Source organism: Rhinolophus sinicus, linkage group LG06 (genome assembly GCF_036562045.2).
Source record: "Rhinolophus sinicus isolate RSC01 linkage group LG06, ASM3656204v1, whole genome shotgun sequence".
Taxonomy (NCBI): Eukaryota; Metazoa; Chordata; class Mammalia; order Chiroptera; family Rhinolophidae; genus Rhinolophus; species Rhinolophus sinicus.
Window position 1 is genome coordinate 88,957,242 of NC_133756.1, and position 27,181 is coordinate 88,984,422.

The 27,181-nt window shown below is 41.2% G+C and overlaps 1 long non-coding RNA gene across 4 annotated transcripts in view; it reads right to left on the reverse strand.

Moving 5' to 3' along the window:
- LOC141572188 (uncharacterized) overlaps nt 1-27,181 on the reverse strand; it is a 289,511-nt gene that overhangs the window by 248,477 nt on the left and 13,853 nt on the right. For 3 of the 4 annotated variants that reach the window (XR_012497402.1, XR_012497404.1, XR_012497401.1), the window contains exon 2: nt 11,512-11,625. The exons of the other annotated variant lie outside the window; for it this stretch is intronic. This is a non-coding gene — a long non-coding RNA (uncharacterized LOC141572188). The remainder of the gene's footprint in view (nt 1-11,511; nt 11,626-27,181) is intronic. 4 annotated transcript variants of the gene reach the window in all.

A 27,181-nucleotide genomic window follows, 5' to 3' on the forward strand; every position in this document is an offset into this window, starting at 1 on the left:
CTTACAGTTGTGTCGCTCTCCAGGCCTTTCCCTCTGCTGAAAAGAGCCACCTTACACAGGTTATGCCTACTTCCTCTGGGGCATCCCACATCTAATGACTGGTCTGTGGGATTACAATGCCCCAGGCCCTTTGCTTCATTTGTGGATATCGCTGAAGTTCCAGCCCTTAAGATCTCCGTGTGGAGTTGGTTGAGGCCTCTGTTGTAACTGTACCACAATTTTACATTTCCATCTGCCCAATCTTGTTTCCTTTGCTGCCTCACAGATGTTTCTGCGAGTACTTTCCAACAAACCTCCTGCACACAAATCTCTGCATCTCAAAGTCTATTTTCTTGAGATCGGAACCTGTAAGAGTCATATTTTAAGCCAGTTGTAGAATGGCCGGAACATGAGAATGGAGATAAAATTATAAGAATCCAAGCAAGAGATGTTAAAGGCCTAAAGTAGGAAGGTGTGTGTGTGTGTGTGTGTGTGTGTGTGTGTGTGTGTGTGTGTGTAGGGTGGAAGAAGATACATATTTGGAGAGATACAAGATGATGGAGTAGATAAACACTGTGCTTTCTTAGCTTCTGTGAACACATTAAAATTACAACTAAATTATAGAAAAATTAACCTGGAGAAGGATCTGAAGTCTGGCTGAATAGAAGTTTTAAAACTGTGATTAGAAAGAGGCCACATCGAGACTGGTAGGAAGGGTGAAGACAAGAAATAGGCTGGCCCCAGACCTCCATATGGCAGTTGAGAACTGGGAGCAACATATCAGCCATGTTGGTTCCCCCCAGAAAAGCAAGAGACCCCAGCCTCACACTGGCCTCCCCAGCCCAGAGTATGGGTCCCGGGAAGAAGAGCCCCCACAACATCTGGCTGTGAAAAACAGTGGGGATCCAGATCATCTGGGTGGGAGAGAAGGCTGTGGGAAACTCAGACAGCCTCTTAAATGGTCCGCACACAGACTCTGTCACCTCTAGGCACTCACCTTGGGCTCTAGCAGAGGGATGGTGACTTGGGAGGCGTCAGAGGCATACGGGGGGGGGGCAGGTGTGTGGCTTTGGGGCAGGGCTGAAGGACAGTCACCATTTTTCCTGTGTGCAGTTCTCTTCCCCTGCAGCCGTCACATGGGCACCATCTTTAATGCATTGAACCCACCCCCTACACTTACAGCCAAATCTGAATCCAATTAGCCTGGTGAGCTCTGCTGCTCCACCCTGCTGACTCACTGGGAACTGCGCAACCCAACTCCCACAAAGCCGGAGGCATTTTCTTGAGATCAGCCAGCCCTGCCCACATTGCACTCTTTCTTGGAAACCTATTGGAGTATAGCAGGCCCCAGGCAGATGGCAACTGGCCTGCTCTGAGACTTTTGCTGAGTAGCTCCAGGCTCAACATTAGCACCAAACCAGAGTCTACATTAACCTGGTAACCACTATACTTCCCACTCTAGTGACTCCCTGAAACCCTCACGCAACTCGCATACCAAATGAGGCTTTATCAGTGGCTGAACCTCAAGGCAGCCAAGAGGTGGCAGCAGGCTTGGGGTGTCCTGGCATTTTGCGGAGCTGCTCCAAGCCTGCAACTGGTGGTAGCCATCCTCGGTTTGCAGTGTGTCCTTTCCTATGTGCCTCCACTTTAGCATAGACAGCAAACAACTGCAGATAGCTTATAGCTCCTACCAGGTAATCCCCAGGCACTCACAGGCAGTTGGTCACCTGGGTGGGCCTGCACCAGAGCTAATCCCAAGAAGCCGCAGAAACAGCATACTTTGAGGTGGGTTTCAGACAACAGCAGAGCACCACCCAATTAGCACTACAAGCCAGCTACACACAAAAAGGGCAGTCTCAACAGGCACTAAAGCCCACTGGGGTAAATACCACTCAGTGGGGTAAGCCCCCCACACAGCAGACTATAAGTTGTGGATGTGGCTAAACCCCACAGCCAATCAACCTGAGGGTCAGTCACACCCACTGATGTGCCAACAGCAATCAAGACTCAACTATAACAGGATGGCACACACAACCCACACAAGGGACACTCCTGGTCACCTGCACCCAAAGCAGGTGACCAAGGAGACTGTGTCAGAGCCCCACAGGGCACCTGCTACATAACAGGACAAGACTGAGAGACATAGAAACAAACAGAGAGGCAGCCAAAATGGGGAAACAAACAAATATGTCCCAAATGAAAGAACAGGAAAAAACTCCAGAAACAGAACTAAATAAAATGGAGGCAAGCAACCTATCAGGGACAAGGTTAAAAAAAATGGTTATAAGGATGTTCAAGGAACTTACTGAAAACTTCAACAATGAGATATCAAGCATTAAAAAAAAGGACATAGAAACCATAAAAAAGGACCAGTCAGAAATGAAGAATACAATAACTAAAATGAAGAATGCACTAGAAGCAATCACCTGCATATTGGATGAAACAAAGCATCAAATCAGCAATTTGAAAGATAAGGTAGCAGAAAATACCCAACCAAAACAACAACAACAAAAAAAAGAATTTAAAAAAATGAGGCTAGTTCAAGAGACCTCTGGGACAACATCAGCATAGCAACATTCACATCATAGGGGTACCAGACGGAGAAGAGAGAAAGCAAGGGATTGAGAACCTATTTGAATAAATAATGACTGAAAATTTCTCTAACCTGGCAAAGGAAATAGACATACAAGTCCAGGAAGCACAGAGAGTCCCAAACAAAATGAACCCAAGCAGGTCCACACCAAGACACATCATAATTAAAATGCCAAAGGTTAAAGACAAAGCGAGAATCCTAAAAGCCGCAAGAGAAAGGGAACTAGTATTTTATAAGAGAGCCCCCATAAGATTGTCAGCTGATTGCTCAACAGAAACTTTGCAGGCCAGAAGAAATTGGCAGGAAATATTCAAAGTGATGAAAAGCAAAGACCTACAAACAAGACTGCTCTACCCAGCAAGGCTATCATTTAAAATTGAAGGACAGATAAAGAGATTCTCAGTTAAGAAAAAGCTAAAGTTCATCATCACCAAACCATTATTACAAGGAATGTTAGAGGGACTTCTTTAAACAAAAAAAATATATATATCAAAATTATGAATAATAAAATGTCAATAGCTACATATCAATCATCAATTGCTTTCAATGTACATGGAATAAATGCTCCAACCAAAAGATATAGGAGAGCTGAATGGATAAGAAAACAAAACCCTTACATATGTTGCCTAAAAGAGACTCACTTCAGATTGAAAGACATACACAGATGGAAAGTAAAGGGATGGAAAAAGGTATTTCATGGAAATGGAAACAAACAAAAATCTGAGATAGCAATACTTATACCTGACAAAATATAATATAAAACAAAGGCTATAACAAGAGACCAAGAAGGACCCAGTAATCTCACTTCTGGGTATTTATCTGAGGAAACCCAAAACTCTACTTTGAGGGAACAACTGCATCCATATGTTCATTGCAGTATTGTTTACAATAGCCAAAATGTGGATGCAGCCTGGGTGTCTGTCGATGGAAGAATGGGTAAAGAGGAGGTGGTACATAGATGCAATGGAATATTGAATGGCCATGGAAAGGAATGGTTTCTTGCCATCTGTGGTGGCATGGATGGACCTGAAAGTTACTATGCTGAGTGGAGTGTCAGACAGAGAAAGACAGATGGAATGTGATTTCACTTATATAAGGAATCTAAAGAACAAAATAAACAAAAAAAGTGGACAGAAACAAACTCATAGATACAGAAAACATTTTGATGATTGCAAGATGGGAGGGAGTTGGGAGTGTGGGTGAAAAAGGTGAAGGGATTAAGAAGTACAAATTGGTTGTTAAAAAAGTAGTTATGGGGATGCAGGATGTAGCATAAGGAATATAGTCAATAATATTGTAATAACTATGTATAGTGTCAGATGGGTACTGGATTTATTACGGAGATAGATGGAAGGGGTTGGGGAGGCAGGGTGATAAAGTGAAAGGATTTAAAAGTACAAATTGGTAGTTAAAAAATAGTCATGGGGATGTAAAGTAAGGCATAGGGAATATAGTCAATTATATGGTAATAAATATGTATAGTGCCAGGTGAGTACTACAAAGGTGTAAGTGCATGGTGGAAAGTTCGTGAATTTAACTGTCCGACCTTGTAGACCAGTCAGGGGATCACTTCTTAAATCATATAAATGTCTAACCAATATGCTGCACACCTGAAATTAATACAAACTAATATAAATGTCAATTGTTATTGAAAAATTAAAAGAGGGGGAAGTGAAGGGGAATAAGGGGTCAAAATTTCCAGGTATAAAACAAATAAGTCATGCGAATGTAATATACAGCATAGGGAATATAGTCAATAATATTGTGATAGTGTGGTACAGTGTCATATGGTTGCTTTACTTCTCATGGTGACCACATCTTTAGGTATATAATTGCTGAATAATTATGGTGTACTCCTGAGACTAATATAATATTATATGTTAGCTACAATTTTAATAAAAATCTTAAAATAAAAATAATAAAGAAGATATATATTTGAGGAGCATTTCAAAAGGAGAAGAAGCAATATTCTATACTGATTCAATGTGGAGGTTAAGGGAGAGATAGGAATCAAGTTTAGACCTTTGGTGGTTGACATAAAGGTTGTACAACTGAAAGAAAAGAACCAGAAGACCAAAGCTGGAGGCAACACACTTCCTAATTTCAAATTGTATCACAAATCTATAGTAATTAAAACAGCATGGTTTGACATACAAACAGACACACAGATCAATGGAACAGAAAAGAGAACCTAGAAATAAACACACAAATATATGTTCAATTAATTTATGACAAGAAGCCAAGAACATACAATGGGAAAAGGACAGTGTCCTTAATAAATGGTGTTGGAAAACTGGACAGCCACAAGCAAAAGAATGAAGCTGCACACCTATCTTATACACTAAAGTCAACTCATAATGTATTAAAGATCTGAACATAATACCTGAAACCATAAAAATCCTAGAAGAAAACATAAGCAGTAAGCTCCTTTACATTGGTCTTGGCAATGATTTTTTTGGATTTGACAACAAAAACAAAGGCAACAAAAGCAAAAACAAACAAGTAGGACTATATCTAACTAAGAAGCTCTGTATAGCAAAGGAAACTTTGAAACTTTTCAACCAAATGAAAAGGCAACCTATAGAATGGGACAAAATATTTGTAAGACATGTATGTGATAAGGGATTAATATCCAAAATATATAAATAATTCATACTCAACAGAAAACAAACATACCATCCAATTTAAAAATGGGCAGAGGATCTGAATAAACATTTTTCTAAAATCAGTGTCTCAAAAAGATATCTGCACCCCCATGTTCAGAGCAGCATTATTTACAAGACTTGGAAACAATCTAAGTGTCCATCAACAGATGAATGGATAAATAAAATGTCACACACACACACACACACACGGATGTTATTCAGCCATAAAAAAAGAAGGATACTGTGCCATTTGCAAAAACATGGATGGACCTTGAGGGTATTATGTTAAGTGAAATAAATCAGACAGAGAAAGACAAATACCATATGATCGCACTTATAGGTGGAATCTAAAAAATAAACTAAAAACTGAACTCACAGATGGGTGTTTGCCAGAGGTGGGGGATAAGGGGTAGGGAGAAATGCATGAAGGTGGTTAACAGATACAAACTTCTAGTTATAAGACAAATCCTGAGGATGTAATGTACAGCATGGTGACTATAGTTAACAATACAGCATTGTGGCCTCGTAAAATGTGCTTTGGAGTCTTCCCTCCTTCTGGATTTTTTGGAATAGTTTGAGAATAGGTGTTAATTCTTTTTTGAACATTTTGTAAAATTCACCTGTGAAGCCATCTGGTCCAGGGCTTTTGTTTGTTGGGAGCTTGTTGATTACTGATTCAATTTCACTGGTAGTAACTGGTCTGTTCAGAGTTTCTGTTTATTCTTGATCCAGTTTTGAAAGATTGTATGCTTCTAGGAATTTATCTATTTCATCCAGATTATCTAATTTGTTGTCATATAGTTGCTTGTAGTATTTTCTTAAAATTTTCTGTATTTCTGTGGTATCTGTTGTCATTTTTCCACTTTCATTTCTGATTTTATTAATTTGGGTCCTCTCTCTTTTTCTTGGTGAGTCTGGCTAAGTGTTTGCCAATTTTGTTTATCTTTTCAAAAAACCAGCTCTTGGTTTCATTGATCTTTTGTTGTTGTTTTTTGTTTGTTGTTTTTTTTGGGGGGTTTTTTTTGGTCTCTATTTCAATTATTTCTGCTCTGGTCTTTATTATTTCCTGCCTTGTACTCTCTTTGGGCTTATTTTGTTGTTCTTTTTCCAGTTCCCTTAGGTGTAAAGATAGACTGTTGATTTGAGATTTTTCTTGTTTCTTTAGGTAGGCCTGTATTGCTATGAATCTCCCTCTTAGGATTGCCTTTGCTGCATCCCACAGATTTTGGGATGTGTTTTCATTTTCGTTTGTCTCGAGGTATCTTTTGATTTCTTGCTTGATCTCATTGTTGACCCACTCACTATTTAGTAACATGTTATTCAGCCTCCATGTATTTGTGTGTTTTCTAGATTTCTTCTTATAATTGATCTCTAGTTTCATAGCACTGTGGTTAGAGAAGACGCTTGATATGATTTCAATCTTCTTAAATTTATTGAGATTTGTTCTTTGGCCTATCATGTGGTCTATCTTGGAAAATGTTCCATATGCACTTGAGGAGAATGTATATTCTGCTGCTTTGGGGTGAAATGCTCTAAAAATATCGATACAACCCAACTGGTCTAAAGTGTCGTTTAAGGCCACTGTTTTCGTGTTGATTTTCTGTCTAGAGGATCTATCCATTGGTGACAACGGGGTGTTGAAGTCCTCTACTATGATAGTGCTACTCTATCGATCTCTGACTTTATGTCAGTCATAATCTGTTTTATATATTTAGGAGCTCCTATGTTGGGTGCATAGATGTTTACTAGGATTATGTCCTCTTGTTGGATCAATCACTTTATTATTATGTAGTGCCTTTCTGAATAATATTGTATGTCAATATATAATTATATTATATATCATATATATATATATATATATATATATATATATATATATATATATAGTCATGGGATATGGAATACAGCATAGAAAATAGAGTAAATGGAATTGTAATAGATATATACAATGTCAGAGGGGCAACAGATTGGGGGAGGGGGGTTATCACTTTGTGATGGGGTGAAATGTCTATTACATTGTTTTGTACACCTGAAACTAATAACAATAAAAAAATACTGTATTGTGTATTTGAAAGTTGCTAAGACAGTAGATCTTAAGAGGTCTCTCTGTCTCTCTGTCTCTCTCTCTCCTCCTCTTCCTTCTCTTCCTCCTCTCCTCTTCTTCCTTTTTCTTCTTCCCTAAAATTCTTATCACAAGAAAAAAAAATTGTTAACCCTGTGAGGTGATGGATATTAACTAAACATATTATAGTAATAATTTCACAATATATACATATATCAAACCATTACGCTGTAAACCTAAAATTAATACAGCGTTATATGTCAATTATATCTCAATTAAAAGAGAAAAATAGGATAATAGTAAAATTTATTGTTACATTAATCCATTTAACATGGACTGAAACCTAAAGGGAAGAAGTGAATTCTCCGCCTGAATACTGACTAATCTAGTTCATGTGTGCCCGTTCCCCAAAAGAATCTCTAAACCAGCTCTGCCCAATAGAACTTTCTGCAATGATCGAAATGTTCTGCCTTTTCCAATAAGGAAGCCTATAGCCACACATGACTATTGAGCATTTGAGAGATATGGTTAATGTAACTGAGGAATATAGTTTTTTATTTTATTTAAGTTAAATTTAAATTTATACAGCCATAAGAGGCTAGTAACTGCCTATCCAGATAGCACAGCTCTAAGAAAGAAAAAAAAAAGAACCAGTATTAATGGGAAAGAGGAAAAGTTCCACCTAGACCTGTTGCATTTGAGTGTACACCTGAAGGAAATGTAGTTATGTAGTTACTTTGATGTATGTAACGGAAAAACATCTAAATTGAGTGAGTAGAGTCAGCTCCTCAGTGATCCTTGTGAATAGATTTTTCTTACAGAAGGCCTGTATATCATTAAGGGTGAGCTTCACTAGACCACAAATGGAAGGGTAATATAATGCTAGCGATTTCCTCTCTTTACTGTTCCCACCTCCAGATTTGAGGTCTGTTAGCAGGAATGCTCTGAAAGATAATCCATCTTTATAACATTTTTTTCCTTTCAAAAATTAAAATGGGCTGGAATATAACTGTACAATCTACCAATGAGAGAGACTTATAAGAGAGACTCTTTAACATATCAGGCCATAGCTTCGATGGAGAGATACACAAAAATATTTCTCTAAAGATGAGTAAAATATCTATTTTGCAGAGAAAGGAATATATTTTTCAACAACACAGAATTAAGAGAGGCATACAAACCACATGAGTCTATGTGAAAAGGACTCTACAAGACAATTTGATCCATTAGACTATCCTGTCATATATTACTTTCCTTGGTCTTTCCACACTTTGGTAAAATACTTTTTTGAAATTTCATTATGCTGAGCCCCTATCTCATATACCTTTAGGTTATTAAGCTTTTCATCTGCAATAGATATCCTTCCTTAAGAAAAGCAGTCACAGTAGTCACAGAGGACATTCTAATCAATTTGCACAATTTACTGCAGAGGAGGTCTGTCACACGGGGCGGCCTGCGGGGTCTCTGCTCCCGCTCCCCACATAAGAATGCAGGATGTGGTGAGGCCAAAAAGGAACACCCACTGAGCCATAGATAGGGGAGTCATACCACTATAGTCTCACTGGAGGCTGGGTTCACACGATGTGCGACCTGCTGTCCGCTTTGCTGCCAACCGACCGACAACCCTCCTCGACTCTCCTCGACTCCCCAACGTAGCCACAGCAGTTATATTAGTGACCAATGGCTCAAGGGTTACAGCTGATGGCCAACCAGCCACAGCTGACGGCTATCTACTACCCGAGCCAGCACCTTTCCACATGAGGCCGAGAGCCTGGAAACTGCTCTCTGGGGCTCTGTCCCCACACTCCACCCCTACAGGGTCTCACCTCATAATCTATGCGACAAGCATCTTCTGCAAGGGTCCCTGTGCCATATTAGCCTACTGACACCTACGGACGAAAAGAAACAGTAGTCTTAGGAACCATCAATGGCAAATCCCTTCCATCTGGGAGGATACACGCTAGCTTTTTGTCCTGGGAAAGGAGGGTCGCTGCCACTGGCACCTTTCCCGGTTTGTGGTACCAGACCTTTATGGCAGTGCTTGGGGTCCCTTGCATAGTTTCAACATGTAACAGAACAGGGGACCCCATAATAGGCCATAGTGAGAGCACATAGGTTCCCCGCAAAATCAACCCAGTTTCGGGACCTCCATATACTACAGTCACTTGCGGTGGCCACTCAGCCACCACCCATGGCGTCACTTGCAAATCATGAGTCAAACCTGCCCCCATGGGGCTATCAGGCCCAACCATCAACAGTGGGGGCTTTTGACCTGTCAGGGCCAAGTCCATTGCTGCCGTTCCCCTGCTTTCAAGCATGTGGGTGCTGGCAGCAAAATGTTTCCATTTCTGCCGTAGCCTGGCTTTAACAGAGTTTCACTGGTGGTAACTTGTAATTGAATGAGAGCAGCAATTCGATGTAGCAGAGCTTCTACTGGTGCGGGCCCTCCCTTCCGTGGTCTCTCATTCAGGACTCTCAAGACGTCCCATAGACGCGAGGCGCAGTCACACATCGTGGGAGGGTGTTTTGACACCTGGAGACCTTGCTTCAAAAGGCCATTATAGCGTTCAATCATTCCAGCTGCTTGTGGGTTATACGGAATATGAAACAATCATTGCACGTCCATCCTGGCAGCCCAGTGCTGCACTTCTTGCCCCGTAAAATGGGTATCCCTGTCACTTTCAATGACTTCGGGGTGACCATAAAGGGCACACAGCTGTGTAAGAGTAACCACTGCATGCCGCTGATCCGCAGCCAGACACGGTCAAGCAAACATCAACCCCGTAGCAGTGTCCACTGCTGTAAATGCGTATATCACATTGCGGGCCTTAGGCAGGGGTCCAATGTAATCCACTTGCCAGCGAGTGAGGGGCACCCTCCCTCGCGTAATCTGCTGTGTCTCCCAGGGGAGCCTCTACCTTTGGGGGCTGTCCTGGGCACAGACGGCACAGTCATAGGAGGCATCTGCTATCTCCTGCCATTTCAAAGGCAGGACCCAGCGTCTGCTCACCTGCCACATGGTTCGGCTTCCAGCGTGCTGCAATTTCCTATGCAGCCAATGGACCACATCAGTGGCAGGAGCCCGCTCTAACCATCGGACCCATGCTAGGGCATCTGCTTCATCATTACCTGGGAACACTAAGGGGGAGTGACCTGTGACATGCATTAGGGTCACCTCCTTTCTCTGCTCTAGGTCCCAGAGGTCCTGACACATGGTTTGACCCCACAGTGGACGGTGTCCTACCAACCAGTTTTGGTGTTTCCATGTAGGGAGCCACAACGTTAGGCCCCAGAACACCGTCCAGCTGTCAGTACAAATAACTAGGGGCCGGGGCTCGTGGCTGATTACCATCCACACAGCCCATAATTCAGCCTACTGGCTACTCGGGCCTGTCCTAGTATCAAACCAAATGGTGTCTGTTTTGGGCTGCACACCAATAGCCGTCCAAACAGCTGCAGCCCCTCGGCTAGAACCATCGGTAAACCAGGCATCCTCAGGTACTGGGGACTGTCCTTCTTTGTAGGGCGAGGGCTCCAAGTCCTCCCCTCTAGGCAGAGCGCTTGGCTCAGCCTGGGCTACAAGCTCCACAGGCCCCAGGACCTGTTGTAGCTCTGTGCTCAAAGGGCTTGAACTAAGGGTGCTATGTTGCTCCAAGTAGGCACCCCACTTGGCGAGGGTGGTGGTCTGTGCCACGCCCATTTTGGGTCCCTGGGTCCAACTATGGACCCACCCCTGGACGGGATAGGTTGTTCGAACCACACCCGTGCCATTCCTGTGATGGCTTCTGTGGCCACTAGGGCTGCATACACAGCAGCCAGCTGTTTCTCTATTAGAGAGTAGTGGACCTCCACTCCTTTCCATAATTGGGATCAAAATCCCACTGGCAACCGGAAACGCTCCTGCCATTGCCAGAGGCCCTATCCGTACCCCTCTTGGGTTACGTGAACATCAAGTTCAAATGGGCAGCCGGGATCCACGACTTGCAGAGCCTGTGCCTGCTGCACTGCCCGTTTCGTGGCAACGAAGGCTTGCTCTATAGCCTCTGTCCAATCCCAGGAGGCCCCCTTTCTTATCATATTGTACAAGGGCCTTGCTAGTTGGGCCAAATGGGGTACAAATGCCCGCCAATATCCTAGCAGAGCTAAATACGTCTGCAGTTGGGAGACCTTGGTCGGCCGGGGAAAGGCTTGTATTTTGTCAATAATCACCTCAGGTATGACCTTTGTCTCACCCGACCACACAACACCCAAAAACTTGACGGATAAGCCAGGGCCTTGGAGCTTTCCCTCATTCACCGCCCAGCCGCATGACTTCAGGTGGCGGAGAAGAGAGGGAGCTGCTTGCTCTAAATCAGAAAGAGAATCTGATGTTAATAGAATATCATCGACATAATGAAACAAGGCCACAGAGGACGGGTGATCCCACTGTGCCAAATCCTGGGCCATGAGCCCGTGGCAGATAGTGGGGCTGTGCAAGTCTCCTTGCAGAAGGACTTGAAAAGTCCACTGCCACCCACCCAAGTAAAAGCAAACTGCTCTTGACACTCAATGGAGAAAAAAGCATTGGCCAAGTCCACTACATAGTGATATGTTCCCAAGTAGACAGTCAGACGATCCATCAAATCGTGTATTGAAGGTACTGCCGCGTGCAAAGGTGGCGTCACCTTATTTAACTCTCTATAGTCCACAGTCATTTGCCAGGTCCCATCTGGCTTTGTGGCAGGCCATACTGGAGAGTTTAAGGGACTGTGCATTGGCCTCATCCATCTCCTCCTGCCCTCCTGGCAGGTGGTACTGTCGCACTGTAACCACGCGCCAAGGCTGTGGCAACACTTGAGGAGGGTGGTGAGCATGCCCGTATGTCACCGCTTTCACCACCAAGATCCGGAGACAGAACTCTCCTACCGATGTCTGTAAGCTGAGGCCATGTAGCACGTCCACCCCTAGAATATACTCTAAAACGGGGGAGACATCCACCTTATAGGTATGAGGGGGAAGCCTTCCTATACCCAGTGGTAAGGATACGGCTTTCACAGTCACAGTCTTTCCCCCCGTAGCCATCAATGCAGATTGCTGGTCCGGGGAAGAGTTCTGGGTTCCCATAAACAAGAATGTAGTCTGCGCCAGTGTCAACTAGGGCCAAAACCCTCTGCACATTAGAAGGGGACCAATGTAGGGACAGTTCCACGTGGGGCCTCCGGTCCCTGATCCTCCCCTCTGACCGGGTACCTTGGGCCCACCCCTAATCAAGCTGGAAGGAGTCGGCCTCAAGCGGCTGCATGAAGTCCTGGAGGGACACGGGTCGCGCTTTCCCAGACTTCTCCTTTAGGCTTCTCCAGAATTGCTATTCCAGAAGCAACTGTTTCCAAAGTTCCAGCAGGAGTGCATTGGGTTGTCGGTCTATTTTCTCCCGATCGACCCCTGCTGCCACGAGGTCATGCCACATCTGTGCACGTGTTGCTCTCTGAGGCCCACGACCTCATCTCCTTACTTTTGATTTGGGCTTCCAGGTCTCAACTGCTCGGATCTCCTGTCTTAACTTCCTTCACCTCTGGTTTTCAACATCCCCTAGGGTTGCCATGGCAGTTGTAACTTCAAGGATCCGTCGCCCTACATAAGATGTAAGAATAGAAACCAAGGATCCAAAAGCACTCGCAGGTGCAGTATCCAAAACCAGATCTCTCATGCTGGCTGTAAAAAGCTCGTCATCCGGCCCCTGCATATTAGGGTTGAAAATAGCATGTCTCATACCCATTTCACGGATTATTTGCGTAAGTTCCGTATATGACTGCCATTGACTCACATTGTCTGGCAGCTCACCAGCCTGTCCCCATACTGTGCATACCGCAGCAGTCAGCCACTCCATTAGAGAATGGTTGCCCTGGTCGTGGGCCAACCTATGGCAGTGCTGTAACCTTTGTCGCAGGGACGGATGCACTGTCATGAAGGCTAGCTTTTCCATCTCACCTGGGGAACAGAGAATGTTGTCTGCTCTCTCATCCCACAAACATAATCGCCAAGCCGAGACTGGCTCTCCAGGGCACTGTCAGTACTGCCTCCCCAGCTCCTGCAACTCAGTGGGAGTGTAAGGCCTGTAGGCTGTGCACTCAGTCACAGCTGGCTTGCCGGCAGCAATGCCCCCGGGGCCCAAAGGTTGCTCATGTTTTACCCTTTGCTTCAAGATTGGCCGGGCTTGGGGCTTGGGAACCACGTTGTCTCCACTCGCTTCCTCCGCCTCTAGCTCAGAGTCTCCACTGTGGGGCCCCTCTTCCAATAGGCGGACCCGGGCTTCCAGTGCCTCCAACCAGGACACCTGGTCTGGGACCTGGGCCATTTCATGAAGCACATTTTCCATGTTGAGACTCAAGGCCGTGAGGAACATCCAGCCCACCCCGCCAGGTGTAGCCCTCTCCTCCTCCGGCAACCGCTCAGCCAGAGCCTGCAGGGCCCTCTCCCCGCTGGCCGGAGAGCCGTCCATGTCCTCCCACCGCTCCTTGTGGATCCAACTCCTGAGAACAGCAGCCTCCGGGCACCACACACTGTGCGGTGGCCACACGTCCTCCTGCCCAGAGACAGACTCCATTCCTACCTGGTCGGAATCTTGCTCCCGTGCCAGGTGTCTGAGTGGGTGGAGGCCTCCGCGGAAGATGTCCACAGCCCTCGGAGCCCAAGGCTGCAGCAGATCACCAAAATGAAGGCAACGCCGTCCATGGCCAAGAGGGTGGTGTGCCAGCTGGAGGCTTGAGTCTCCCAGGCAGACCGCGCCTCCCGTTCCCGGTGTCGCTCCTCATGGGCCTCCCGAAGCTGGGCTCTCACACGCACAAACCGCTCCACCATCCTTCGGTAGGTTTTGGCTGGCACTGTACCCTGCTTATGAAACTGAGCTTTTATACATATAAACTGCTCCAGCACATTCCGGAGAGTTTCGGCCGACACCACACCCTGCTCGCTGCGCCATTTGTCATGCGGGGCGGCCTGCAGGGTCTCTGCTCCCGCTCCCCACGTAAGAACGCAGGGCATGGTGAGGCCAAAAAGTAACACCCACAGAGCCATAGGTAGGGGAGTCATACCAGTACGGTCTCACTGGAGGCTGGATTCACACAATGTGCGACCTGCTGTCCGCTTCTCTGCCAACCGACCGATGACCCTATTCGACTCTCCTCGACTCCCCAATGCAGCCGCGGCAGTTATATTAGTGGCCAATGGCTCAAGGGTTTCAGCTGACGGCCAACTAGTCACAGCTGACGGCCATCTGCTACCCGAGCCAGCACCTTTCCACATGAGGCTGAGAAGCCTGGAAACTGCTCTCTGGGTCTCTGTCCCCACAAGGTTGTAAAATGCTTGGGTACATTTCTTCTGCACTATAGACTATTTCTAACTAATGAAGTTAAAGACCTAATCTTTTTTCACCTCCCAATCATAACTCAGCCCTTTACCTACTTCTTTGAGGTTTAGTAAACTAATACTTGTTGTGGGGGCAGAGCCCCAGAAAGTAGTTTCCAGGCTCTCAGCCTCACATAGACAGGTGCTGGCTCAGGTAGTAAATGGCCATCAACTGTGATTGGATGGCCATCAACTGTGGCTAGGTGGCTGTCAGCTGTAACCAGTGAGCCATTGGCCACTAATATAACTGCTGTGGCTACGCTAGCAGAAGAGGAGAAAAGAATGGGGGCTAGCAAGAAGATGGCAGCTGGGCTGGCAAGCGTGGATGGCGGTTTGCGTACAATGTGGATCCAGCCTTCTGTGAGACTATAGTGCCGCCAGAGAGAATATAGTGGTATGACTCCCCTACCTATGGCTCCGTGGGTGTTCCTTTTTGGCCTCACCATATCCTGCGTTCTTATGTGGGGAGCGGGACCAGAGACCCCGCAGGCCACCCTGCACAACAAATGGCGCAGCGAGCAGGGTCTCCTGAATGACACTTGTTTACACACAATTTCTTTCTTTCTCCCTCCTTCTTTCCCTCCCTTTCTTTCTTCTTTCCTCCCTTTTTTCCTGCCTTTCTTCTTTCCATCTTTCCTTCCTTCCTTCCTTCCTTCCTTCCTTCCTTCCTTCCTTCCTTCCTTCCTTCCTTCTTCCCTCTCTCCCTCCTTTCCCTCCTTCCCCTTTCTCCTTTCTATCTCTGTCATCTCTATTTCTGTCTCTATCTCTATTTCCTTCTTTCATACACATAGATCTGGATGCTTGAAGGTCATCAAGTTGACTATGATAGTTCATAGAATGTGATTATGTGTGGGAGGGGAGAGAGAGACATCTCCAAATCTGTGTCCATAGTTGTGTTGTTAAAAGATAAACTGAGACATGAAAATTTTTAAGAGTTTGAGCAAAACTCAACTCAAATCAGGTAGCATCCAATTTAACAGAAAGGAACTTCAAGGAGCTGTACAAAATGAAAGTATTTTATAGGCAGAAGGGAAAAGACAAGGAAGTTATACTAGGCAAAACAGTGTTGGTTATTACAGTTACTTTCCTTTAGTGGGTAGCAGGGCTCCATCTGGTAGATTATCTAATTAGTGCTGATTAGGTAATTCCTGATTGACTGGTTTAAGATTCCATTTCTGGGACTGCAGAAACTGTAATTAAGTCTCAGTTTGGTAACATGGGGCTTCGCACAAGTGACTCCATTTGAGGCCTGTTGTCATGTTAACAGTGTAAGACACAAGATATATGTATAAAGCATCAGCCAATAAATTTAGCCAATACTTAAATTTGAAATCTCTCAATTTATCTGCTTGTATTTGGTTAGCATGTGGGAAGATGGTTAATATTTGGTTAAGCTAAGTTCTGCTGCTACTTTTTCAAGATAACATAAAAATGCAGTATCAGCTGTAATTTTATCTTGTCCCTTCTTAATATTCCCCTAAGAGCAATAATATGCCTATAGCAACATAGTCTGTGATAGAGATATTTTCACTTGATGTTTTCTTTCTAGAAGGCATTATTTTCTCACCTTGTCCTGAGATTCAATGTAGACGGTGCCTAATGTTTTTTTCCTAACCAAAAGACTTAAAAGATACATTACTGCTCTAACGCAGCCATTATATGTTCCTCAGAAAATTAATGTGTATTTCCTTCCCTTCCCTGCCACACACAGTGTGCAAACAAAAGACTGTCTGATTGTCTGCCCTGATGGGGCTACTAGCCTTTGAGTAATGCCCCATGCTTAAGCACATTCTTGCAAAATTTAATTTTCTGAAAACACCATTAAATATTCATACATACTTTATGTTCCTTCCATTCCTTGATAATGACTAAAGCATTTCTGTGTGTCAACATAAGCATTTTCCTTTCTCCTCTTTCTGCTCTGTTCTTTGAGTTATGATATCATTCAGTAATTTAACATCAAAGTATTTTATCACTGGAACTATGGAGACAGCCTTCAGGGCCTTAATGATTAGCTTACACAGGAAACAAAAAGTCTTCTCAAGTTTAATTTACAGGGAAGTGAATTCCTATTGTGTCACTGTTATTTGCATACTCTGGTTTGGTAAGGCCTTTTTGCATAGCTTGGGAAAGATATGTGGAAGCATCTTTCTCCCCAACAACCACCCTCCCCTTTCTCTCCTATCAGAAACAGAGCCAGTGCCTGTCACAATGCTTAGAGAGTCAAGAAACTCCAGAATTAACTTGAGGCTCCCACCCTAGAGCTAAGGTTCAGGGAAGTTCACATCTATATTAAACTGAAGGTAATAAATACCACTTGTGTAGTCTTTACATTATTCAACATGCTTTCACCTACATCTCATACAAGTATATACCAAGCCAACATACCCTTAAGGTAAGTGTTAAATATATCTGAATTGCAGTTCAGAGCAGTTATGTAATTTGCCCATGTTTACACAGTTGGGAAGTGGAATCAGGAAGTAAACGTAGGTTTCTGACTCTAAACAGTTTCTCTGCTCAGTTCTCCACTTTGTGCTAGTTGATCTTAGAAGGACAGTACCAGCAGCAAATTACATTTAAATTAAATTTTAAAAAATAAACTTAGGTGTTTTATTAATTTCTTTTCTTAAGGATAAATTTGTTTCTAGTTTAAATAAAACGCTAGGAAGTAGAGTGATTATATATCAATATTATACATGAAGATGCCAGGAATGTACAGTGACTATAAAAATAATGTAAATATGCTTGAGGAGATTAAAAATATTTTTATGAATGAGCCAATAGTTCTTCTCCAGCATAAACATTGCTGGTCTTCTTGATTGTTTTGGAATAAAACAGTTTTTAGGATTCACACCTAAAACCTACTATAAAATTTCCCTTCAAATAGCCATTTCATAAAATGATTTTGTTAGCCCAACCTAGGTATGAAAGGAATGAAGTGAAAAGTTTCAAGGTTAATTGTTATTTAAGTGTTCCTTACCCAGAGGCAGATCTATTTGCAAAGCTACAATCCTAGACCTTCTGAATAAGCTAGTCGACATTTACTATTCTAGGAAATCAGATCAATTTTAACATTAACCTAAATATGGTACAATTAGCCAAAATACACTACCAGTATTACCAAACAAAATTAACATATTCTTAAACCAACTATAAATTACTTTGGGGCTCATTTGTGGTTTGGGATTATCTACATTTTGGATCCGTTACTGGATAATTTAAAAGGTACTATTTTACTTGAAGAAAAACTTTAAAATATGTGTTGTGTTTTTTAAATTTCAGAGGAGCATTTATGAATTTATTTATTTATGATTCTATGATTATTAGAGGGCGTATCATTCCCTCCAAGAAACTAAAGACTCAATTTAAAGCATGGTGGGAGTTTCTTTCCATGGCCCATTACCTCAGAATGTGGGTTCATAACACAGTAGGGTAAAATTAAACCATAAATTAGTAACTTCTACATTGGTCTCCTACACAAAAATAAAACCTATATTCATTGATTTATTCATCCCTGAAACAATTTGACTGTCTGTATTATATACTTCTGTGTACATATCAGACACTGTTATTTTCACATAACCCATCTCAAAGCAGTTACTCCTCCAAGGTTTCTTTTTCTATTTTCTAATTCACAAACACAAGCACTTGGCTATTGCTTCATAGAATCATAATGTAAAACATCTCCAGGTCTGGATATCCTGCAATAATTGGAAATCTTTCATTCTGAAGCTATATACAGAGGGTGCCAAAAAAAAAAAATTGTATAAACATTTTAAGAAAGGAAAAAGCTATATATATATCAGTATATACATATTAATATATACTGATAACAAAAGATGAATACAAGTCACGTTTGACTGCTGCAATTACAAGAGGTGCTCAAAGTGGTTATCATCAGCATCCAGACACTTCTGATTATGGTGAACTACTGCTTGAGCAACGTTGACCAAAGTGTCCACTTGCATACATTTTTTGGCAGCACCAGTATATTTGGTACACTGTAAAGGCCATGAGTGGTGGAATCATACAGGCCTGAATTGAATCCCAGCCCTGTCATGTAATTTGGGAAAATTATTTCACCTTTAAATATTTCATTTTCATATGTGAGGGGGAAAATAGTCCAAAGAATTATTATGAGGATTGAATGAGAGAATGAATGCAAAGGGCTTTGAAGTTATACTACCTGGGTTAGATTTCTGGCTCAGACAATCCTAGCAAGGGACTTAATATTGCAGGACCTCAGACACCTCATTTTTAAGTAATAAAAGTGCCTCTCTCATAGGTTTATTGTGAAGACTAAATGAGATCATGTGTAAAAAAACTTAGTCCAGTGCTGAGCACATAGTAGGCATTCATGAAATGGTTATTCTCTTTTTCCCTTCCCTGCAGTTCCCACATGTGCTTTTCTTGCTTGCAAGTATTCTCATTAAACATTCTAATAACTTAAAGTTCTATCAAACTCTTCACTGTTTGAATTTAGGAATCAAGGGCAAAATTCATCTTAAACTTCATGCTGAAAAGTGGAACTTAGTAATGTGCTTATTTGCAAATGCTTTTCTTTATTAAACGAATTTCTAAACATGTTTCCTCTAAAAAATATTTTGCTAATTGTTTTTAGAAACAAAAAAACATATTAAATACAAGCAGAAAATATTAGGTTGGTGCAAAAGTAATTGTGGTTTAAAAGGTTGAAAACAATTGCAAAAACCACAATTACTTTTGCACCAACCTAATAAAAATAATAGATTCCTGAACCCAGAATTAATTATGGTTAATATGTTAGCAAATTAGCTTCTAAATTTTCTTTATTTTAAAGAAAAATCACCCTATTGTTTTTGTAAAGATAATACATGCTAATTGTAAGGGACCAAGCAATCTAGAAATTAAGTTTATATATCATTTTAAACCCCACTGCCCATAAATTACTATTATTAATATTAGAGGAAAATAATTCAAGATATTTCCTATACAACTACAGATAGATGGGTGAATGGCTAGATGGCCAGGAGAATAATTAAATTTTATTTCCCTTGAATTTTAATAGAAAATAAATAAGTAAATTGAGGGAATTGTCATATTCAAATAAGATATTTCTTCACAAGAGATATTATTTCCTAAAAGAGCTCTTTAAAGTTTTATGTACAGAGTGCGGGAGACAATGAGAGACTGTAAAATATTAATAAGATCTGTCATTTAAAACAAACCTACAATTATCAATTTTAGTAAATATTTATCGATGTCATGCTTTAAAGAATACATTAACAGTCTTTTTTCCTATTTCCTTCCTCTGATCTCTCAAAAATTTGGTTATTTTTTATCTTTACATTGTCAATATTTAACAATATTCACTTCCTATTGTCATATCCCATAATTAATTCATATTGGTTTTTATACTTGATGCAATGCTTACCCCCCCCCCCCAGTCTTTTTACTATGATTTCTATATTCCGGAATTCTATATTTTGATTCATCTCTTAACTTGTTAGACTTACTCATCAAAATATTCCTTCAATAATGCTATGTTCCCTAACTGTATTATGTTTGAAATTGTTTGTTTTCTGCTTTTATATCAAAATGTCATTTTGGCTGGGTATAATTCTTGAGTCATTTTATTCTCTAAATTTTTTTGTTGATTCTTTCATATTTTCTACATAGACAATCATGTCACCTGTGAACAAAGTCGGTTTTATGTTTTCTTTCCCATTCTGTATACTTTTATTTCCTTTTCTTGCCTATTGCAATAGCAAGGACTTCCAGTACGATGTTGAAAAGGAGTGGTAAGAGGCAACATCCTTGTCTTAAATCTGGTCTAAGGGAAAAGCTCCAAATTTCTCACCATTTAATAAGATGTCAGCTATAGATTTTTTTCACAGATAATCTTTATCAAGTTGAGAAATTCCCCTCTGTTATTAGTTCGTTAAGGTGTGTTTTAAAGCTCAAAATGTGATCTATCTTGGTGAATGTTTCATGTGAGCTTGAGAAAAATGTGTATTCTGTTGTTGTTGGGTGAAGTAGTCTATATATGTCAGTTACATTCAGTTGATCCATGGTGTCATTAAGGTCAACTACGTCCCTTGTTGATTTTCTGCCTGCTAGAACTGTCCCTTTCTGAGAGAGGGGTGTGTAAGTCTCCAACTGTGATTGTAGATTCATCTATTTCTCCTTGCAGTTCTACCAATTTTTGCCTCAAGTAGTTTGATAGCCTTCTTTAGGTGCATAAACATTAAGAATTGTTATGTCTTCTTAGATAATTGACATCTTTATCATTATGAAATGCCCTTCTTTATTCCCGATAACTTTCCTTACTTTGAAGTCTACTCTGTGTGAAATTAATATAGCTACTCCTGATTTATTTTTATTAGGGTTAGCATGATATATTTTTCTCTATCCATTTACTTTTAATTTATATATGTCTTTATATTTAAAGTGGGTTTCTTAGATTTCTGATCAAGCTGGCAGAATGGGCAAATGCTGTGATGGCCTCCTCTCACCACCACATCAAAATTACAACTAAACTACAGAACAACTATCATTGAGAATCTCCTGAAATCTAGCTGAATCCAAGCCCCATAACTAAAGACATACAGTAGAAGCCACCTTGAGACTGGTAGGAGGAGCAGGGATGCAAAGTGAGCTGGTCCCACACCCACATGTGACCATTAAAACTTGGAGGGATATCTTGGGTGCACAGGTCCCACCCGGAGGAGTAAGGGGTATCAGCCCCACACAAAGCTCTGCAATCCAGGGTTCCACTTCTGGGGAGAGAAGTCCTCATAACTTTTGGCTGTGAAAACTAGCAGAGATTGTGGCTGGGTAAGACAGAAGGTGGCTAGAGTATTAGGTGCTCTTCTTAAAGGGCCCAGGCACAAACTTACTCACTGATGGATTCGCTTGCTCTGAGCTTCAGTGTTAGGGCATCAGCTTAAAAGGCACCAGGAACATACTTGGAGGAACTGAGTTGTCTGGATTCAGGGAAAGGCCTGGATGGGGCAGCTTTATCCCAGACAGAGGAGCTGGCAGAAGACTTTGTTTCTTCGCTGAGCCCTCCCCACTCACAGCATGCAGACTGAGGTAGCCGCCATATCTAAGTCTCCATCAACGTGGCTAACACCGTTCATCAGCCCTGCTCTGGTGATTCCCTGAGACCCTCCCACCCAACTTTGAGGCACACCCAAGCCTCTTCCAGTGGCTTTCCCATATAAATGACCTGTCTTGGCTCAAGATGCAGACTTTCCTAAAACCTTTCAAAGATTCACAAAAACAAAATAAGCAGCATCTGGCTTTAGCATGCCCCATACCTCTTGCTGAGCAGTCCTAAGCACAGCACTAGTAGCAGCCAGCCTCGGTTCATAGCTTGGCCTCTCAAGGTACCTCCAAGCCCAGCATGAGTTGCAGCCATCTGAGGATTGCTTTGTGTCTCATGCCAGGTGGCCCTGAGCAGGGCACAGATTGCAGTTGAACTTAGCCTGCAGTGGGGCTCCCAGAAGGCCCCAAGGCTTGCATACGTCATGGCCAACTTTGGGCCAAGCTGGAGAATCATCTGGCCACTTCCAAGGATGACACACACAAAGGGCAGATGGGACGGGCACCAGAGCCCTGCTAAGGTAAATCCTGCAGTGGAGGGTCAGCACCTGCACAACAGCTCCTCCATTATAGTCATGGCCAATCCTCACAACCAATGAGCCCAGGGATCAATCCCCACCACTGACATCCAAACAGCAACCATAGCTCAACTACAATAGGAGGGCATGCACCTGGAGCACTCAACTCAGGTGATCACGAAAACTGTACCACTGGGCACTCCAGGACATCTACTACATAAGACCACTCTACTAAGTCCAGGAGTCATAGCAGAAACAAACACAAGGAGGCAGCAAAAATGGGGAGACATTTGGGAAAGAAACATTTCCCAAATAAAAGAATAGAACAAAGCTCCAGAAAAAGACCTAAACAAAATGGAGATAAGCATTCTACCAGATGCAGAGCAAAACACTCATTATAAGGATGCTCAGTGATCTCAGGAAGAAATTCAACAAAGAGATAGGAAACATGAAAATGGAGCTAGAAAATATAAAAAAGAACCTGTCAGAAATCAAGACTACAATAACTGAAATGAAGAATACATTAGAGGGAATCAACAGTAGATTAGATGAAGCAGAGGATTAGAATCAGTGATTTAGAAGATAAGGCAGCAGAAAACATCCAATAAGACCAGCAAAACAGAAAAAAAAAAAAAAAGATTTTAAATGAGGATAGTTTAAGGGGCCTCTGGGACAACATCAAGTGTACCAACACTCACATCATAAGGGTACCAGAGAGAAGAGAGATAGCAAGAAACTGAAAACCTCTTTGAAGAAATAATGATATGAAACTTCCCTAACCTGGAAAAGGAAACAGACATATAAGACCAGGAAGTGCAGAGAATCCCAAACAAGATGAACCTAAAGAGGCCCATACTAATACACATCATAATTAAAATGCCAAAGGTTAAAGACAAAGAGAGAATCTTAAAAGCAGCAAAAGAAAAGCAGTTAGTGACTTATAAGGAAGCTCCCATAAGAATATCAGCTGATTTCTCAACAGAAATTTTGTAGGACAGAAGAGACTAGCATGAAATATTCAAAATAATGAAAAGCAGATACCTACAACCAAGATTACTCTACCCAGCAAAGCTATCATTTAGAATAGGATAGATAAAGAGCTTCCCAGACAAGAAAGAGCTAAAGGAGTTCATCACCACCAAACCAGTATTACAAGGAATGTTCGAGGGACTTAAGACAATCAATCAATCAATCAATCAATCAATCAATAAATAGATAAATAAATAAAATGGTAGAAACTACATATCTATCAACAGTTATTTTAAATGTAAATGGATTAAATGCTCCAAGCAGAAGACAAAGGGTGGCTGAATGGATAAGAAAACAAGATGCTCATATATAGTGCCTACAAGAGACTCACCTCATATCAAAAGACACACACAGTCTGAAAATAAAGGGATGGGAAAAGGTATTTCATGAAAATGGAAACAAATAAACGAAAGTTGGGGTAGCAATACTTATACCAGACAAAATAAACTTTAAAACAAGGGTTATAACAAGAGACAAAGAAGGACCCAGTAATCCCACTTCTGGGTATTTATCCCAAGAAACCCAAAACGCTACTTTGAGGTGACGTGTGCATCCAAATGTTCATTACAACATTGCTTACAATGGCCAAGATGTGGAGGCAGCCTGGGTGTCCATCAGTAGATAAGTGGATAAGAGGAGGTGGTACACATATACAATGGAATACTGCACAGCCGTGGAAGTGAATGGGTCTTGCCATCTGTGGCAGCATGGATGGACCTGGAGGGCTTTGTGCTGAGTGGAGTATGTCAGACAGAGAAAGACAAGACAGATGCAATGTGATTTATCTTACACGTGGAATATAAAGAACAAAATAAACAAACAAAACAGAAACAAACTCACAGATACAGAAAACATTTTGACGTTTACCAAATAGGAGGGGTGTGTAAGGGTGGGTGAAAAAAGAAGAAGGGATTAAGAAGTAGAAATTTGTTGCTATACCATAGTCAGGGGGATGTAAAGTGAAGCATAGGGAATATAGTCAATAATATGGTAATAACTACATGTAGTGCCAAGTGGGTACTAGAGCATTCACAGGGATCACTTCGTAAATTACATAAATGTCTAACCACTATGCTGTACACTGAATAATAAAAAATAGCAGTGTCAAAAAAATAAATTTTTAAAAATAAATGAACTTGGCTTCTTGCAGACAGTAGGGACTTGGATCATGGTTTTGATCCACTTTGACAATCTCTGTCTTTTAACAAGTGCATTTAGATAATTGATAATCAAAGTGATTATTGATAGTTGGATTAACATCTACCATATTCATTATTATTTTCTATTTTTCACACTTATTCTTTGTTTCTATTTTTATTTTCCATCTTTGTCTGCCTCTTGTAGTTTTGAGCATTTTATATGATTGTATTTTCTCTCCTTTCTTAGAATATATTCTGCTTCTTTTTTAAACTTTTTTTTAGTGGCTGCTCTAGTTTGCAACATACATTTACAACTAATCCAAGTCCACATTTAAATAATGCTACGCCACTTTGTAGGTAGTACTGAGTACTTGTAATAACAATGTAATCCAAATTCCTTCCTCCTGTCCCTTGTATCATTGCTGTCATTAATTTCACTTATATGTGCTTATACATAAGCATATATATGATACATAAATAAGATACACATAAGCACACATAATAACATAACCAAATACATCATTGCTAATATTATTTTTAACAAACTTATCAATTAGGAATAAGAAAAATAAAAGTGTTTATTTTATCTTCACTTATTCTTGCTTTGATGTTCTCCCTTCTTTTTTTACGCAGATCTGAGTTTCTGACAAGTACAATTTTTCTTCTTTCTAAAGAACTTCTTTTAACATTTCTTGCAAGTCAGTTCTACTGGTGAAATATTCTCTTAATTTTTGTTTGAGAAAGTATTTCTCCTTCAGTTTTGAAGGATAATTTTTCAGGGTACAGAATTCTAGATTGGTGGGTTTTTCCCTCAATAATTGAAATAGTTCACTCCAATCTTCTTGTTTGCATAGTTACTGACAAGATGAATGTTATTATCTTTATTCCTCTATACTTAAGGGTTTTTTCACCCTCGTCTGGCTTCTTTCAGAATTTTTCTTTATATTTGAGTTTTTGTAATTTGAAATTCTATGCCTGGCTGTAGTCTTTTGGCATTTATCCTGCTTGGTGTTGCTTGAGCTTCCTGGATCTATTGTTTGAAATTAATTTGGGAAAATTCCCAATCATTGTTTCAAATATTTCTTTGTTCTTTCTTTCTTCTCCTTCTGGTATTCCTATTATGTGTATGTTCCACCTTTTATAGATGTCCAACAGTCCTTGGGCATTCTATTCTGTTTTTTAGTCTTTGTTCTCTTTGCTTTTGGGTTTTCAAAGGTTCTATTGATACATCCTTTAGCTCAGACACTCTTTAGATTGTGTCCAATCTTCTAATGAGTCCATCAAAGATATTCTTCATTCTTTACAGTGTTTTTTTATCTCTAGAATTTCTTTTTTATTTTCTTAGGATTTCCATCTCTCTGCTTACAGTGCCCATTTGTTCTTGCATGATGTCTACTTTATCCATTAGAGCCCTTAGCATATTTATCATGGTTGTTTTAAATTCCAACATTCTTTCCATATGTGGATCTGATGCTTTGTCTTCAAATTGTGCTTTTTGCATTTTGTTATGTCTTGTAACTTTTTCTTGATAGCCAGACTTGATGTACCAAGTTGAAAGAAACTACTGTAACTAGGTCTTTAATAATGTGGTTGTGAGGTGTCTGTGTTTGTGTGTGTGTGTGTGTGTGTGTGTGTGTGTGTGTGTGTGTGAAGATTCTACAGTCCTATAATTAGGTTTCAGTGTCTTAATGAATATATGCCTCTGGACTGTGAACTTCACAAGTGTTTCTTAGTTTTTTTTCTCCCCCCTTAGGTGGGTCAGAATAGCTAGAGTGGGCTGGAGTTGGGTGTTTCCTTTGAGCTCTGATAATTTCCCAGAAGATTAGGGTCTAGTTAACTAGTTTCTCCTAAGGCAGGCCTTGTTAAGAAGAAAAGTGCTCTGGTATATTTTCAAGTAGTTCCTTTACCCCTCTCCCTGCTGGAAGCCCTAGGATTTTTTTTCTCTGATACTTAATATGGGAACCTAGTAGTTGAGTTCCTGGAAGTAAATCTCACAATATTGTGGGATCTCCTGTATCTGGGTCCCCCTGGAGTTTTTTTACTTTCCAAGTTGTCTGAAGTTAGCCTCCAGCAAATCATCAATGACAATTCAGGTTTTCCTACCCTGACACTATTTCCTGCAGTGGCTTCTGCTCATAAGTCTCAGGTCTGGTAAGCTGTGACCCCTTGTATTCGCCTGACTCTCCAGTCTTGACAGCAGTGATTTGCCCTGTGTCCTCCCATCTCTTATGGATCCAAGAAGACTTGTTGATTTTTCCATCTCTTCAGCTTTCTACTTGTTAAGATTGAGTAGCAACTTCCAAACTCTTTGTAAGCAGAACCTAAAACTCAATAATTTGCTTTTAATGAATGAATGAAGGAATCTTTCTTTATTATTTCATTCATCAACAAATATTTACTGGGTACCCACAACTTTCCAGACAGGGCTCTAGGCACTGGTAATAAGCAAACAAAACAAATTCCTTCCTTCATGGAACTTGCATTATGGTGAAATCTTGAAGTTTAATAGTTTAATAAGGATAAGTCTTGGTGTTAAGTATTCTGTGTTAAATTTACCAAAGACAGAGAATGCTCTTTTGATCTTCAAATTAAATGTTTGTGTCCAATTTATTTGCTTGTTCTATATTGGCATTGGTTGGGTCCTTATTTTTTTCCTTAGGCATGTAGCATCCCTTTTCATTTCATCTGTCATCATATCTTTTAGCTCTTGTTCGTTGAATACTGCTTCTCATAAAGTTCTAAAGAAT